The sequence below is a fragment of the Coccinella septempunctata genome, chromosome 3 (genome assembly GCF_907165205.1).
Source record: "Coccinella septempunctata chromosome 3, icCocSept1.1, whole genome shotgun sequence".
Taxonomy (NCBI): Eukaryota; Metazoa; Arthropoda; class Insecta; order Coleoptera; family Coccinellidae; genus Coccinella; species Coccinella septempunctata.
The window spans coordinates 43,848,855-43,861,699 of NC_058191.1; the positions used below are offsets into that span (position 1 = coordinate 43,848,855).

Below are 12,845 nucleotides of genomic sequence, written 5' to 3' on the forward strand. Positions count from 1 at the left end.
AATTATGCCGAATCACTTCCATTGCCTGCAATAGAAACTATTGTTGAATATAGCTGCAGTGCCTGGTGGAAAATTGGAACCGATCTGTAGATATACTTACATATTCTATTTTCTCTTTTTATATACTTTCAGAAAGTTCGTAAATGAATGGATATGTTTATAAGTAATGGTTTTATTCCCAGTTGCTGTGCTTTGGGACTTACCAAAGTGTTTTAGCTTGAAATTCCCAACTACGAACGAATTTAATTCAGTAATATGAATATCTAGCTAATGAGTTTGATCTGATTCTAGTCCTCCCAAACTTTCTTCTCAAGAACCTGCTCAGTATGACAGTAGTGTTCATCAAATATTGGAAACATGAACTTGCTTAAATTCTCACATCAAAGTCTTCAATGAGCAAAATTTCCATATCAAACTCAAGATTGGAACATATACATTTTTGCATTCCCACAACATTACGGAACCATTCCTAAAAACCCAATAATCCGAATCTGGCTTTCCCGCTTGTGCTCGAATCGAAGAACTGCCTCGAATATGAGAAAACTTAACCCTGCGTGGTATGCGGCTTTCTTTCGTTTCGCATATCTAGTAGTATTCAATAAACCCAAAATTAAATTTCCCGTGGCAAAAAGATGATAACATGCCCTACGATATACACTTTAATAATACAGAAATATTTTGTTGAATTGGAGCCAAGATTATTTCACGAGAAGAAGCAATATCATAAAGGAGAGTAATGAATCTAATTTTGACTCATGATTTTTTTCATGTCTGTGAAAACTTGTATTTATCATAAAAGTTTGAATATTGGTAGTTCGCTTTTTCTAAAGCAAAACAGCACATCCGTTGGATAACTGACATACAGGTATGCATGTTAGTGTCAGCTCGTAAAACTCGACTAATCGCACTTTAAACAGGCAAGGATGGTTCTCCAGAAAAGGGATTAAGGGATCCTTTCAATTGGTACATTGTTGATGAATGATTCTATTAGCTCCCATCTGAAGACGACAGCGAGTATTCTCTAATCCCCTGCATCTTACCTGGCCTTTAATATTTAGCCTGCATATTCGGTTAGACAGAAGCACGTTTAATGCAACCACTCGTGAGGCTAATCCAAAGACCTTCCCCTCAATGGCTTCAGCACTCGATTCTGGTCCCTTGTGCTGTAAAGAGGCTTAAGATACTCCCCGAGTTCTCCAAAACGAGGTTAACATTGTTGGAGCTGTCTAGGACAGATGCCGCACCGGCTGCTTCTTTGTCTTTAAGCCTCGTCATGTTAATCGCGCCGCGTATTGTCAGCGTCCGCAGAGGCATAAGAAGTTGTTGAGATACCGTCCGCGTGTGACGCTTTGAGGGCGTCCTTACCTTACCTAAATGAATTTATGATTTTCCTTTATGAAAAACCTCGCTTCCCAGATGGAATTTTCGTTGCTGCCGGAGACAAGACTGCCGGAAAATCGAGTGGACTATCAGAATACCTCGAGTTCCCTTTTGAGTCTCAGGTACTAGCGAGCTAGATCGGAATTTATCCGCTCCGTAATTGAACCTTTGCAAGCACAAAGGGCCACCGAATTCGGTTTAATTCCGATTTTAATCAATGCAGAAAGGTTTTATTCAATTACGGACCATAATTTACGTAATTTGTACCGCGCAATCGAATCTTGCACGCAACCACAAATGAATATCTGAATGAAGGTTTGATTCGGAACGAAGACCAAGATTAATTTTCTGCCCGCAAATGGAATTGGCACTAATTGAGGTAGTGTTTGGGAAAAAAGTGTACACTTTGTTCGATCATCAGAAACGATAATGATGATTTATCTTGCATTCGATTTGGGGTGAAATATTTCACGAACAAGGGGTTTTCAACGAGAGCTACGCATTTTTCTTGGATCTTTCTATGAGTTTTCTTCTCCAAAATTGTCACGCTTGACATATGAACATTTAAGACATAAAATAATTCCGAGTTCCACTATTTTTCACCTCTTTCGACGCTTCTGGATAAAGAAACCTCCCCTATCGAAAAAATAAATCAGAGACCAAAATTTCCATATGGAAATATTCCAATTAAAATCAAAGCTCCAAAGTTCATCTCCAACTTCATAGTGAATTCATGAACTTAATCTGTGAAGGGAGAACTCGAGATAAAGAAAACAAACTTCAAAGAATATTCTATTAAAATATTGCACTACATTATGCACCCTTCATTTGTTCCGTCTTTCCCCCTGGTGGATACTTTATTTACCTATGCCTGTATTGTCAATTTCAATGTTTGCACTGTATCCGTTCTTTCGGCATAGGTAGTAGCAGCATGAATAAACCGAGCTGGGTATAAATCAATGAGCACAACAATATGGCACCCATCTTTGGTAATCCGGACATTGGGATGCCGAAGCCGATGTTTGTTTAATACAGGCCTACATCGAGAGGATGAGGAACTATTATAGTTTCAGTTCCAAAGTTAACAAAGGTCCAGGGGATGCAATTAGAACGTGATAGTCTCGGATTTCACATCGACAACAATCGCTGCAATGCATTTCAGCTGACAGTTGGTTTTTTAGTTTTTCGAGGAAGGGGAAGTTGACCTTTTTCATTCACTGTTTGCAATGTTTGACAGGACAATGTCATCGCTAGATGACCAACCCTTTCCGACTACACACAGCTGTCCATTAATTCTGGTAACACAATATCCCTATTCAATTTTTCTCGTTAAAAATGATTGAGTGTATTTCTTTCAACGGAGTATTATATTTTTCGAATATTTATGAAGAATATTCGATGAATTGATCAATTGATTAAGCCAAATGAAAAACTATAAATGCATTCAAGACCAACTTCCATTTTCAATTTATGTGTCCTGTGTAACACAATCATTCTTGCTCAGCCAAACCTACCTTGGGATGAACGATATAGATATGGAAGATTGGATGCATAATGGCATAATGTAAGCTCGATTTTTTATTCTTCAATTCTGAAACACTCGAAATGTACTATGTGAAGCAAATCGACCTATTTGCTTGTTTGAGTTAAATTGCTTAAGTTTAATGAATCAAATTATCTCATCTCAGTAACAAGTCTGAGACATTTGGGTTGGAACACTTGAGTAAAAAAGCACTTGTTGATATCTCTTCTCCGCCCGCATAAATCGATGGCTTTAATTCACACATCATTTACTTTTGGAAAGTATCATCTATCAAGCCCCCATCCTCCCATTTTCTCGAAGATACTTCACTAGCTGCGTATCAAGTTACCCACCACCACTTCTTCTTCTTGGACCTGCATCGCACTCGACCTCTTCCATTATTTTCCTCTCCACGTGTTTGTTTTCATGAACTCTCGAATGTACCCTCGTGTTGAATTGTTATAATTTCGTGAAATCTACCTCGAAGAATTTCATTGTGTCAGTCATGAAAGGTCTGGAGTGAGGTTTAGAGTTTCTTGTGTGCTGTAGATACGAGTACCTACCCCACTGTTGAGATCAGTAATGTTACCTTCCCAACGCTTCTTCTTTGTGGTCGACAAAGATGGGTCATTCATGTGAAGTGGTTTCATGAAATGGATAAAATGTCTTCATTAACCTTGAATTATATAGCACCGAAACCAATGCATGATATATTTACACATTGAAGAATTTATTCGAGTGTATAAAGAATTTGACTGAAAACAGCTTTATAAGACTAGAGTTTTCATCGAAAATTCAATAATATAAATATTTTTTCAACGATAACAGCAAAATGGCGAAATTATATTCAACTTTTTTTATTCAATATTAACTTTCAAATGCTGTTAAAGGTGAACTGTCAAAATATAAATGTATTTCTAAGTAGAGTAAATTTGAAAGATGAAAAAAAATTACTTTAGGCCTGTCGCGAGGCCATTTTCCGATACCATTGAGAAACTGTTGATGGTTGTTGTACTGACCCAGCCAGTTTTAACAAATAAGATCAAGTCAAGATATAGTACTCGACTCATTTCATGCATCATATTCAGCCATATCTAATCTATAACAGAACATTAAATCCTTTTATATGGAGCGGAATAACTGTTTTTTTCCTTTCCCCTCCATGAAATGAAACAACCAAAAATATTAATTTTATCCGTAACCCCGAACACGTGATTACGATCCTCGGCTAGCCCGTTTCTGAACGTCATCCCCGAAACTGCCACCCTCATCATAACAGTGGAAACACCCCCGAAATTACTACCTTCCATCGAAGCCGACCTTCTAGCGTGAATATACTACATTCAAAACAAACACGTATTTTTATGTCTCATATCTTCTCATCTCCTCTTTAATTCCGATATTTTTAATTTGTATTCTGCCCTTGCTGTATAATTTCGCAGAGTCCTTAGTAACATGCTACGCGCTGAAATGATTAAGGGAGATATGTAAGGCCAAATTGCTGCGTTTATGGATACTGCTTCGTATTGTTCGTAAATCTTTCTCTTTTATTCAGCTTGCCTCTGTTTCTTTTCTTTGTTCAGGTAACATTTAGAAACGGAAAGATAGGAGATAAGAAGGTAAATCAAAATTCTCATTTCGTTTTGGGAATTATATTTCTTTTATTTCGATTGATAAATATAGAGCAAAAATTATTTCGAAGCCTACTCAGAAGCATAGAAGTAGTTAGGGATTGGGATTTCAACCCTACATTGTACTTTTTCACATTGTGAATATAGGAAATATGGGTTCACAATGAAATAACATTTCATTAGCATGAAATTTATTCTGATCTTTTCAGTTACAAATCTGTTCTTAAAGCTTTCAATTGTGTTGTCTAGGTAATCATTTGTTCTTCTCGAATAAATCTACGTCTCCCGAAATAACTTTCGCATATTCATTTTGCTCTCACTCTCATCTTAAAATTTTCATTCAATCATAGATTATAGAAATTTCCGTTCTGAAAACAACAGGAAGTTGTGAACGAGACCCTCCGTGACACGTCAAAAATCGCCAACGGAATTGACAAAATCTCAAACTAAAAATCGAATCAGCATCCCCATCAGTAACCCTTTCGAAAGCGATAGCGCCAATACCAAGACCCCCCCCAGTTCTGCATTTGATTTCCTTTTGAAGTTACAATTTCGATCGTAATCTAATTCCCCTCTACTAGGCCTGTCACTCCTACGTCATTCGCACTATACGTTAAATAAAATTTCGCAGTCCGCCGTTTTGCAGGAAATTGAATTTGATTTTTAATTGTCAATTGCGAAGTCGGCTTGATTGGATTCGTTCAATGCAGGACGGTTTGTCGGTGATTTTCCCAGTTGGATATCCTGTGACGTTAGGAGGGTTTCTTTGACTCAGATTTTCTGCACGTGAATCCAATTTTTTCTCTTCTTTTATTGTATTTAGGAGAAGCGCTGAATAGATTTTGAAGCTTTTACTGATTTCAATTTGAGATAATCTCAATTCATATCCTCTTCAGGAAACGAAATGAGCATGTATACGAAACGGCGAAATGTTCGAAAAAATATTCCAACCACAATTTAAATTCCCTAGATTGAAAATTACAACCAACAATAATAGGTATCTACACTTGCATCACGAAATTCTAACTGAATTCGGGAAACCTATTATGATCTTTTTAAAAGAGTCTCACTATACTTGCTTGTAACTCTATACTTTCACAATGTGGCATTCGAATACAAATTATAATGTGTGGGCAATTCAGTTTTGTGTTTAATATGTATGCAGAAGATTTTCAAAGAGTGACTGTTTCTGAATATACCCACACAGGGGGAGAACGAATAGATCAGACTGTTCTACCAAGCTAAGCAAGCACTTTCCATAGGTCTCCCTCTGGAAATGACACAATATGAGGGTCGGTCGCACAAAACGCAGTCTTTCGATAACAAGTACCTTCGAGCTCTAATCCCTCCTCTGTATTCAAGATGGATTTTTCCATGGTTGCAACGCAGAATTCGATTCCATTCAGTCATATTATCCCCCTTTTCATTCAGCATTATCTAATATCGCTAAGGGATATGACATGGTTTACAGACCATTTCACTATCGGCCACGTATATCTGTCTATCTTTTGCTGTAGGAGTAGATTTTGAGTATCCTATTACATCATCGGATTGTATGAATGCAACCTTCCTCATTGAAAGGATGTTATTCTTCACGCTTTGTTGAACTAAAACTCAACTATCTCTTATCTTCTTGTTTCGTTTTGTGAAGATTTGAGATTAATATATCAGAGCTCTCCTGCGAGATTTGTTGTTGAAATTTTCGGGGTTTCTGCTCAGTTGAAAATTATAAAAAGAAAACATAAGTATTGGGATTAGTTCGGTCCGTTTTGAAAAAATGGCGGAATGGTGATTTGAAGACGAGTCACTCTCTAGACAGCAAAGCTCATGTGAATGAATTCTTCTTTCCACAGCAGATCTCGGAAGCAATTCAGTAATTTCAACCAATCTCAATGCTCAAAATACCAAAAGTATCATAATTTTCTCTTTTATTTCTGTAAATGTGATGTGAATCACTATACCTCATGTTTTGATTTTTTGATCGAACTGCTTCAATCAGTACATGTCACTCAAACAGATTTCATTCTCAGTTTTCCTCTTCAATCACTCCTCAACCCACTGCCGTCCAACCTTCCCGGATATATACACTGAGCTTCGTTTTGTGTAAATTCAATAGCCCTGCTAGGTCGATATATCTACGTCAGGCTCTGAAGCCTAAATAAACTCGATATTGTTGTGTAAAATATTGTCATTCTCGCCAGAAAAACTCGATTGTGAAAACTTTCCAAGAGGGTTGAATTTCGGTGTCGCAGATACGAATCGAAGGGTTTTTATTGAAAATCCGGACATAGAGATCTATTACATTTCCAGCTCTACGAAAATGTAACTTTATATTCGCGATGGTACGCGACATGAATGAACAATGAGGATGAACGAACAATAATCTTGTCATTTCGAAAAATCAGATCGATTCGAAATACTTTGGATGACAAAAGTGCTCTCAGACAATTAGTCGCCTACAAGATGTCATGATCATACTTAAAGTATGCAAGTGCAAAAGAATACCTCTTTATAAGTTTGTAGATTTGCTGCTTAAGCAACATTTTGATAAAATCATACCCCTGAGAAATGAACATGACAATGTTGTTGTTTTCACTCCTTATCATAATATTCAACACAGTAAACTACAGTCAAATCGGAGTGAAATAATTTCCATTATTTTTTTGTATTTAATGTTGTTTTAATACGAATATTATTGAAATGATTCAATTGATATTTTTGATTCGAAAATAAAAGTATCCCCATTTGAAGAAAGGAAACAAGTTTTGTCAGACTATCATTAACTTGTTGAATGTTCGAGATTTAAGTTGACTGGCATTCCAACACAAACAAAAAGAGTATAAATAGCTAAAAGGGTTTCTGTCGATAACAGGACGAAGCCTTGGACAAAGATCATGGAGTCATCTGTTTCCAATCTGGGTAGATATCCCCTGTTAAGCTGCATTCACAACCAATTCGCGGGCCGAAGTGCACTTCGGCACGAAATTTAGCATTCGCAATAATCTTGGAACCAAATACTCAAATGAATCAAAAATGTATCTGATCAAAACATAAGCATCAGCATCATCCATAGCCGGCACGAAATTCCTTGCCGAAGTGATAGTTTGCAACTTGCAAGAAATTTTGTCTTGAATTTCATTGTGAATGGTAACAGAGAACTCCATCTGCTAAGCTTCCGTGCCGAAGTGCACTTCGGCCCGTGAATTGATTGTGAATGTAGCTTTATGCGGCGTGTGCGTTTGCAAGAAACAGACTTTCGAGGAACGTTGAGATGTCGGAACATCTGGCAACCTACCCCAGAAAACAGCCCTCGATACAACTCGAAACAGTGGAACACCGTCTCATCCCTCGCTCGAGTTCTCTCGAAAAGGAAATAATTATAATCGAGTTAAGCCCTGCGAATTAAACTGTTTGAAACGCAAACCCGGCCAACGAGGACGCGAAAAATTGTTCCTGTTTTATTGAAAAGATTAAAGAAGGTAGAAATGAGGAGTTTTATTCTTAATATCTCTTTTCTTCCCATTTCGCTTCTCCGAAGTTTTCTCATAAAACAATATCCTGCAGCCGAAAGCAATAAGTATGCTTCAGTTCTCATTACTGGCCCAACCCTAACTTTTTATTGGTACTATCGCGGTTACGTAGGAAATTTTCGTGTTGCTGAGAGTGGAAACAGGCTGCTTATAGAGCAAACTTTGAGCTTTTGTTAGAACGCGAATGAATAACCCGGAGATGCTACTTCTTGAAATCAAATGAACTATTTGTTCGCCCACTCCGAATTCATTTCTAAGTTGAAGTACATATTTTCAACACTCTGCAGCAGAACACCTACTACTTTCAGTAACTCAAAATGCTGGAGTCAGAGCCAATAGAGCGTGCTTTGCCTCAGATGACCTGAGTACTCAAAAACCCAAACAATTTCATGAAGACGAACATTTCCTAGTTTTTCATCAGATCATATATTTATTACAATTTTACACATCCGTATGTCGAAGGGATTCGAATTTCAAACTTCCAACATCCAAGTCAGACTCAGGAATTTTACGAGAGCAAAGAGGATGTTTTTTTTGCAGCTAGTAGGTGAGACTCGTTCAATATCGTTGTTTCATCAGAAAAATGATTTGCGACTCTGAAAGACCCCTGGGATTCGGATGGAATAATTGACAGTGCCCTACTAAGAGCCCAGTATGGAAGAAGAAGAAGGGGGGGATGAACGCTGAACAGTTCTTTGCATCAAATGACTTTTTACATCCCGAATGGGAATTCGATTTCTAATTTTTCAACAGATGAGTTGTTAAAAATGCCCATGGAATCGTTGATTATACCAAACTGCTGAAAATGTCTCCTTCCAATTAAAACTACCGATAAAATCACCCTTCTTTGAAAAGTACACTGTTTGTCTATTTTTGATAAGTGGATGGGGAGTGCAGGATCAAAAAGGAAAGAGAAACATACAAAGCTACTTATTCCGTCTGAGAGTATAACGAGCATAATATGTAAATCGCAAGTATGAAAGATAATCCCCATAACATGCATCGACTTGGGGCATTGGCTTTCCAGCAATCCGAGTACTTTTATATGTTGATATTCATTATGACGCAGCACCCCACGTGGCAATCTCAGTCGAAACTAATTTCAATGCAGTTTCGCATTCAGGACCTGAAAGGCTGGATATTCCGGTCGTTTTCGATGAATTATCATCATGTGGGGGAAACAAAGTGGAAACTTTCAAACGGCAAATTGTTATTTATGCCGAAGCGTGGGCGATTGAATTGTTTCTCTTTTTGGATGGGGGGAAACCCGCTTCGATCACATCGGATTGCAACAATGGCTCAAAAGAAATTAAAAACGAAATTCCTTTCGTGACATTTTACGGGTTTTCCTTTCGGTAACTTTTTTCAACATGATATTGGTTTCGACGATTGGAATAAATAAAAATGCCAATGCGAATTCTTGAATGAATGCTTTGTCAAATCAATATCATGGCGAAGGCACACCAAATAATTATATTTTGCATTTCTTGTATTCGTATACAAGAGTGTTCTAAATTATGGGTATTCACACTCGTGCATTGATAATATTACTGAAAATGTTTCGCTGTCTAATTGGCGAACGGCGTTCACGGTTATACGCACACTATTTTTGCCGAACATTATTGAAAATTAATTGATAAAGCAAGATTGCATCAAAGAAAATTCCCCATAATATAACTAATTCAGTAAGACCATTACATTTCTGCATACCAGTTCAGAGAATATTCTAAGTGAGAAAAATTTGGCACTGTAATCCTTAAACATAATAAATAAGGCAGGAACAAATATCGGCCTCAACGTTCACTCTTTCAGGTTGCATTCCTTGCCCTCTTTTCCTCCTCTATCCAGGATTTATATTAGTTGGCACCCCTTAATAAAATGCCTCCCTTTTACTTTCGACGACGCATCTTCGCGACGCGTCATACGAACAGTGGCGTAATGCGATATCGACTTAAAGGAATTTCGAAAGGTTGAGATTGCACAGGATTCGAAGAGGATCAAAAGATTATTCAAAGGAGGAGAGGGAAAGCGAGCTTGTTGGTCCTGAGGAAGCGGTTTGAGGCTGGCAAAATTGCTTTGAAAACAGAAACATGAAAAATATCGAGTATAGTGTCTTCACATTTGGCTTTCTTTGAAACTAGATGATGCTCGTTGAAAAAAAAAGATTGTTCGGCATAAAACAAACTATCATAAACAAATATGCAAACGTTATGACTGAAATGCACAGTATTTAACGTTGAAGCTTTCATCGTAGGACCAACTTGGAAATATTCTGGTTGGGAGAAGACACGTCTTTTGATACATTCGAAGTGAATGAGTGTAATTCTCCCTCATTTAGAAAGAAAATCCAATCCAAATTTTATTCAACATCTAAAAATATGATCAAGACTTTATTAGGTCCCCAAAATGAATATTTAGAGCTCTGATAGTCGATGTTGGATATGATCCGCTTAGTCATTCAGCCCAAGGCTATAATTAATGTGTTTTCCTTCAAAGCAAACAATTATAGATGTTTTCAAAGAGTTGACACTGAATTAAGTCATTTTTCTTCTGATGTTTTTATGGCTTGGCCTAGTGAATTAATTTGTGGGGCTTAACTTGTGTCAATGGTATAAGGATAAGACACACACACACACACACATCGCTGGGATCCTTCTATTATCTACGCCACTGGTGGTGGAATCTTAGCATCACATGACTCAATCTGGGTTACGCACAGTGGAGTTAGTTTATACAGCGGCCTGGCGCAATTTGCCGGCCCCATCCTTGCCTTTTCCAGGCTTCTAATGGTGTTAGCGCAACGAATTTACCAATTTCGCCACCCTATATGTTAGCTCAAAATCCCTGCTTGTACGCCCGTCGCTTGATGCTGAAACAGCAACCCGGTGGTGTAATGCACAAAGAATGTAGAGACCCAGGCACTATAAAATTTCATTACATGTTTGATCTAATTGAAATGCAGTTTATGTTTCGCATCGACACCGAACGGGCACGAAGGCAGTTTAAAATGAGTTATCGTAAGTGCGAGGGAAATGGAAATCGTTCTTTATCGGCGATGGTATTGGGGTGGTAAAAGGAAGGCAGGGGCATTTAGTCAAATGGTTGCCGGTATGCACCATGATTTCCATTAATTCGTCAGCAGGGATACCAAGATTCTTTCAAGGATTCACTTATAGCTGGGTAGTATCATTTTATAACGACACGACGATCAAATTGATTCCTAAAAATTATTAACATATTTTTGTGGAACATAAACGCAGAACTAAATATTCAATGTCACATTCCTCAAATTACTGTCTTCAGATCTACATTATTTTGGCTGTCTAGTGTATAATGAATGAAATTTTCACCGTAAATTGAAAATTGAGACAATGATACTATATGCCCAGGTAATAATTAGATTATTCACCAACTCCTGAATACACACGATGAATATTTCCGTCAATTCAGAAGAAAATTCAAAAACTGTACGTCGAGCTCAGGCAATGATGTTTGTGAACTCTCAATCTATAGCTCGTTCTTTCGGAAACGGCTAATGGGATTTCACAAGTATATGACTATTTCAGCAAAGTCCATTATCAAAGCCATTATATAAATTAGAAAAACTTTTCCTCCAAGTTAAATGAATACAATTTTCCGATAGAACTCTCTAGTTTCTCGACATTCGGGGATAATGAAGAATTGTACCAGAACGAGCTGGCAAAGTTACATTCTCGGCCTTTGACTTTATGCCTTCTCGTCCCTTTCGTTTCATTTAAAATTCATGGAATTGTAAGAAATTTACCTTTCGAATAAATCGAGCAGGGTTAATTGTAGTTACGTTTACAAACTGAAAATACAGGGATGGGAAAGAATTATCTTCAAAATTTTATCATTTCCACCCGCGCTTTGCAACCCACGTTTTCTACCCGCGCTTTCTACCCGCGCTTTCTACCCGGGCTTTTCTACCCGCGCTTTTCTACCCGCGCTTACTACCCGTGCTTTCTACCCGCGCTTTCCACCCGCGCTTTCCACCCGCGCTTTCTACCCGCGCTTTCCACCCGCGCTTTCCACCCGCGCTTTCTACCCGCGCATTTGAGATCTACCCGTGCATTTTGATACGAATTAATGAATACCATGACCCAAAATTGTAAATTCACATGGAGGTGCATTATTTTGTTACTCGTCGTGTCAAGTAAAACAATTTGTTGCTAGGTTTTCAAAGTGATAAAGTAAAATATGAAGCAGCAGCATGATTTTCATGAAAAGTGACATGTCAAAAATGTAGGAGATACCTTAGGAAGAATAATCCCTAAAATTGAATGAGAGCAAAACATTGTTTAGAGGCTAGTTATACATAAGAGCAAAAGCCTCAATATTCAATAGCGAGTGATTCATTATGTCACTGTAATTATTAAAATTTCATCACATTTGGGATGAATTTTAATTTGCAATTCCTTATTCATAAAACATGACAGAATTGGTACAATGAAAGTATATTATCCTAGATACCCATGTGCGTTAATTGAATACCATCGCGACAATTCATCCAGGATCTTCTTCAGGAAGGGTCGTGAAAATTGGGAACTGTTGTTTCAGCAAATTAAGGCTATTTATAGCCACTCCAAACCCCGAATCACTGATTCGTATCCCAGTGCTGAATTATCTCGCTCAAACAGCGAGTCAGTGAATTTACCGCGTCATGAGGACGGAACAGGGGAACGCACCAGACCAGAGACCATCAAACCTTCGGAACACAGAATAGAGAGAGTTAAAGGGGTGGGTGCGTATATACATAGATAA

The 12,845-nt window shown here is 37.8% G+C and overlaps 1 protein-coding gene across 4 annotated transcripts in view; it reads left to right on the plus strand.

The window, feature by feature from the left end:
• The window catches only part of LOC123309379 (teneurin-a), a 126,152-nt gene that overhangs the window by 68,207 nt on the left and 45,100 nt on the right, over positions 1-12,845 (plus strand). The window lies entirely within an intron of this gene.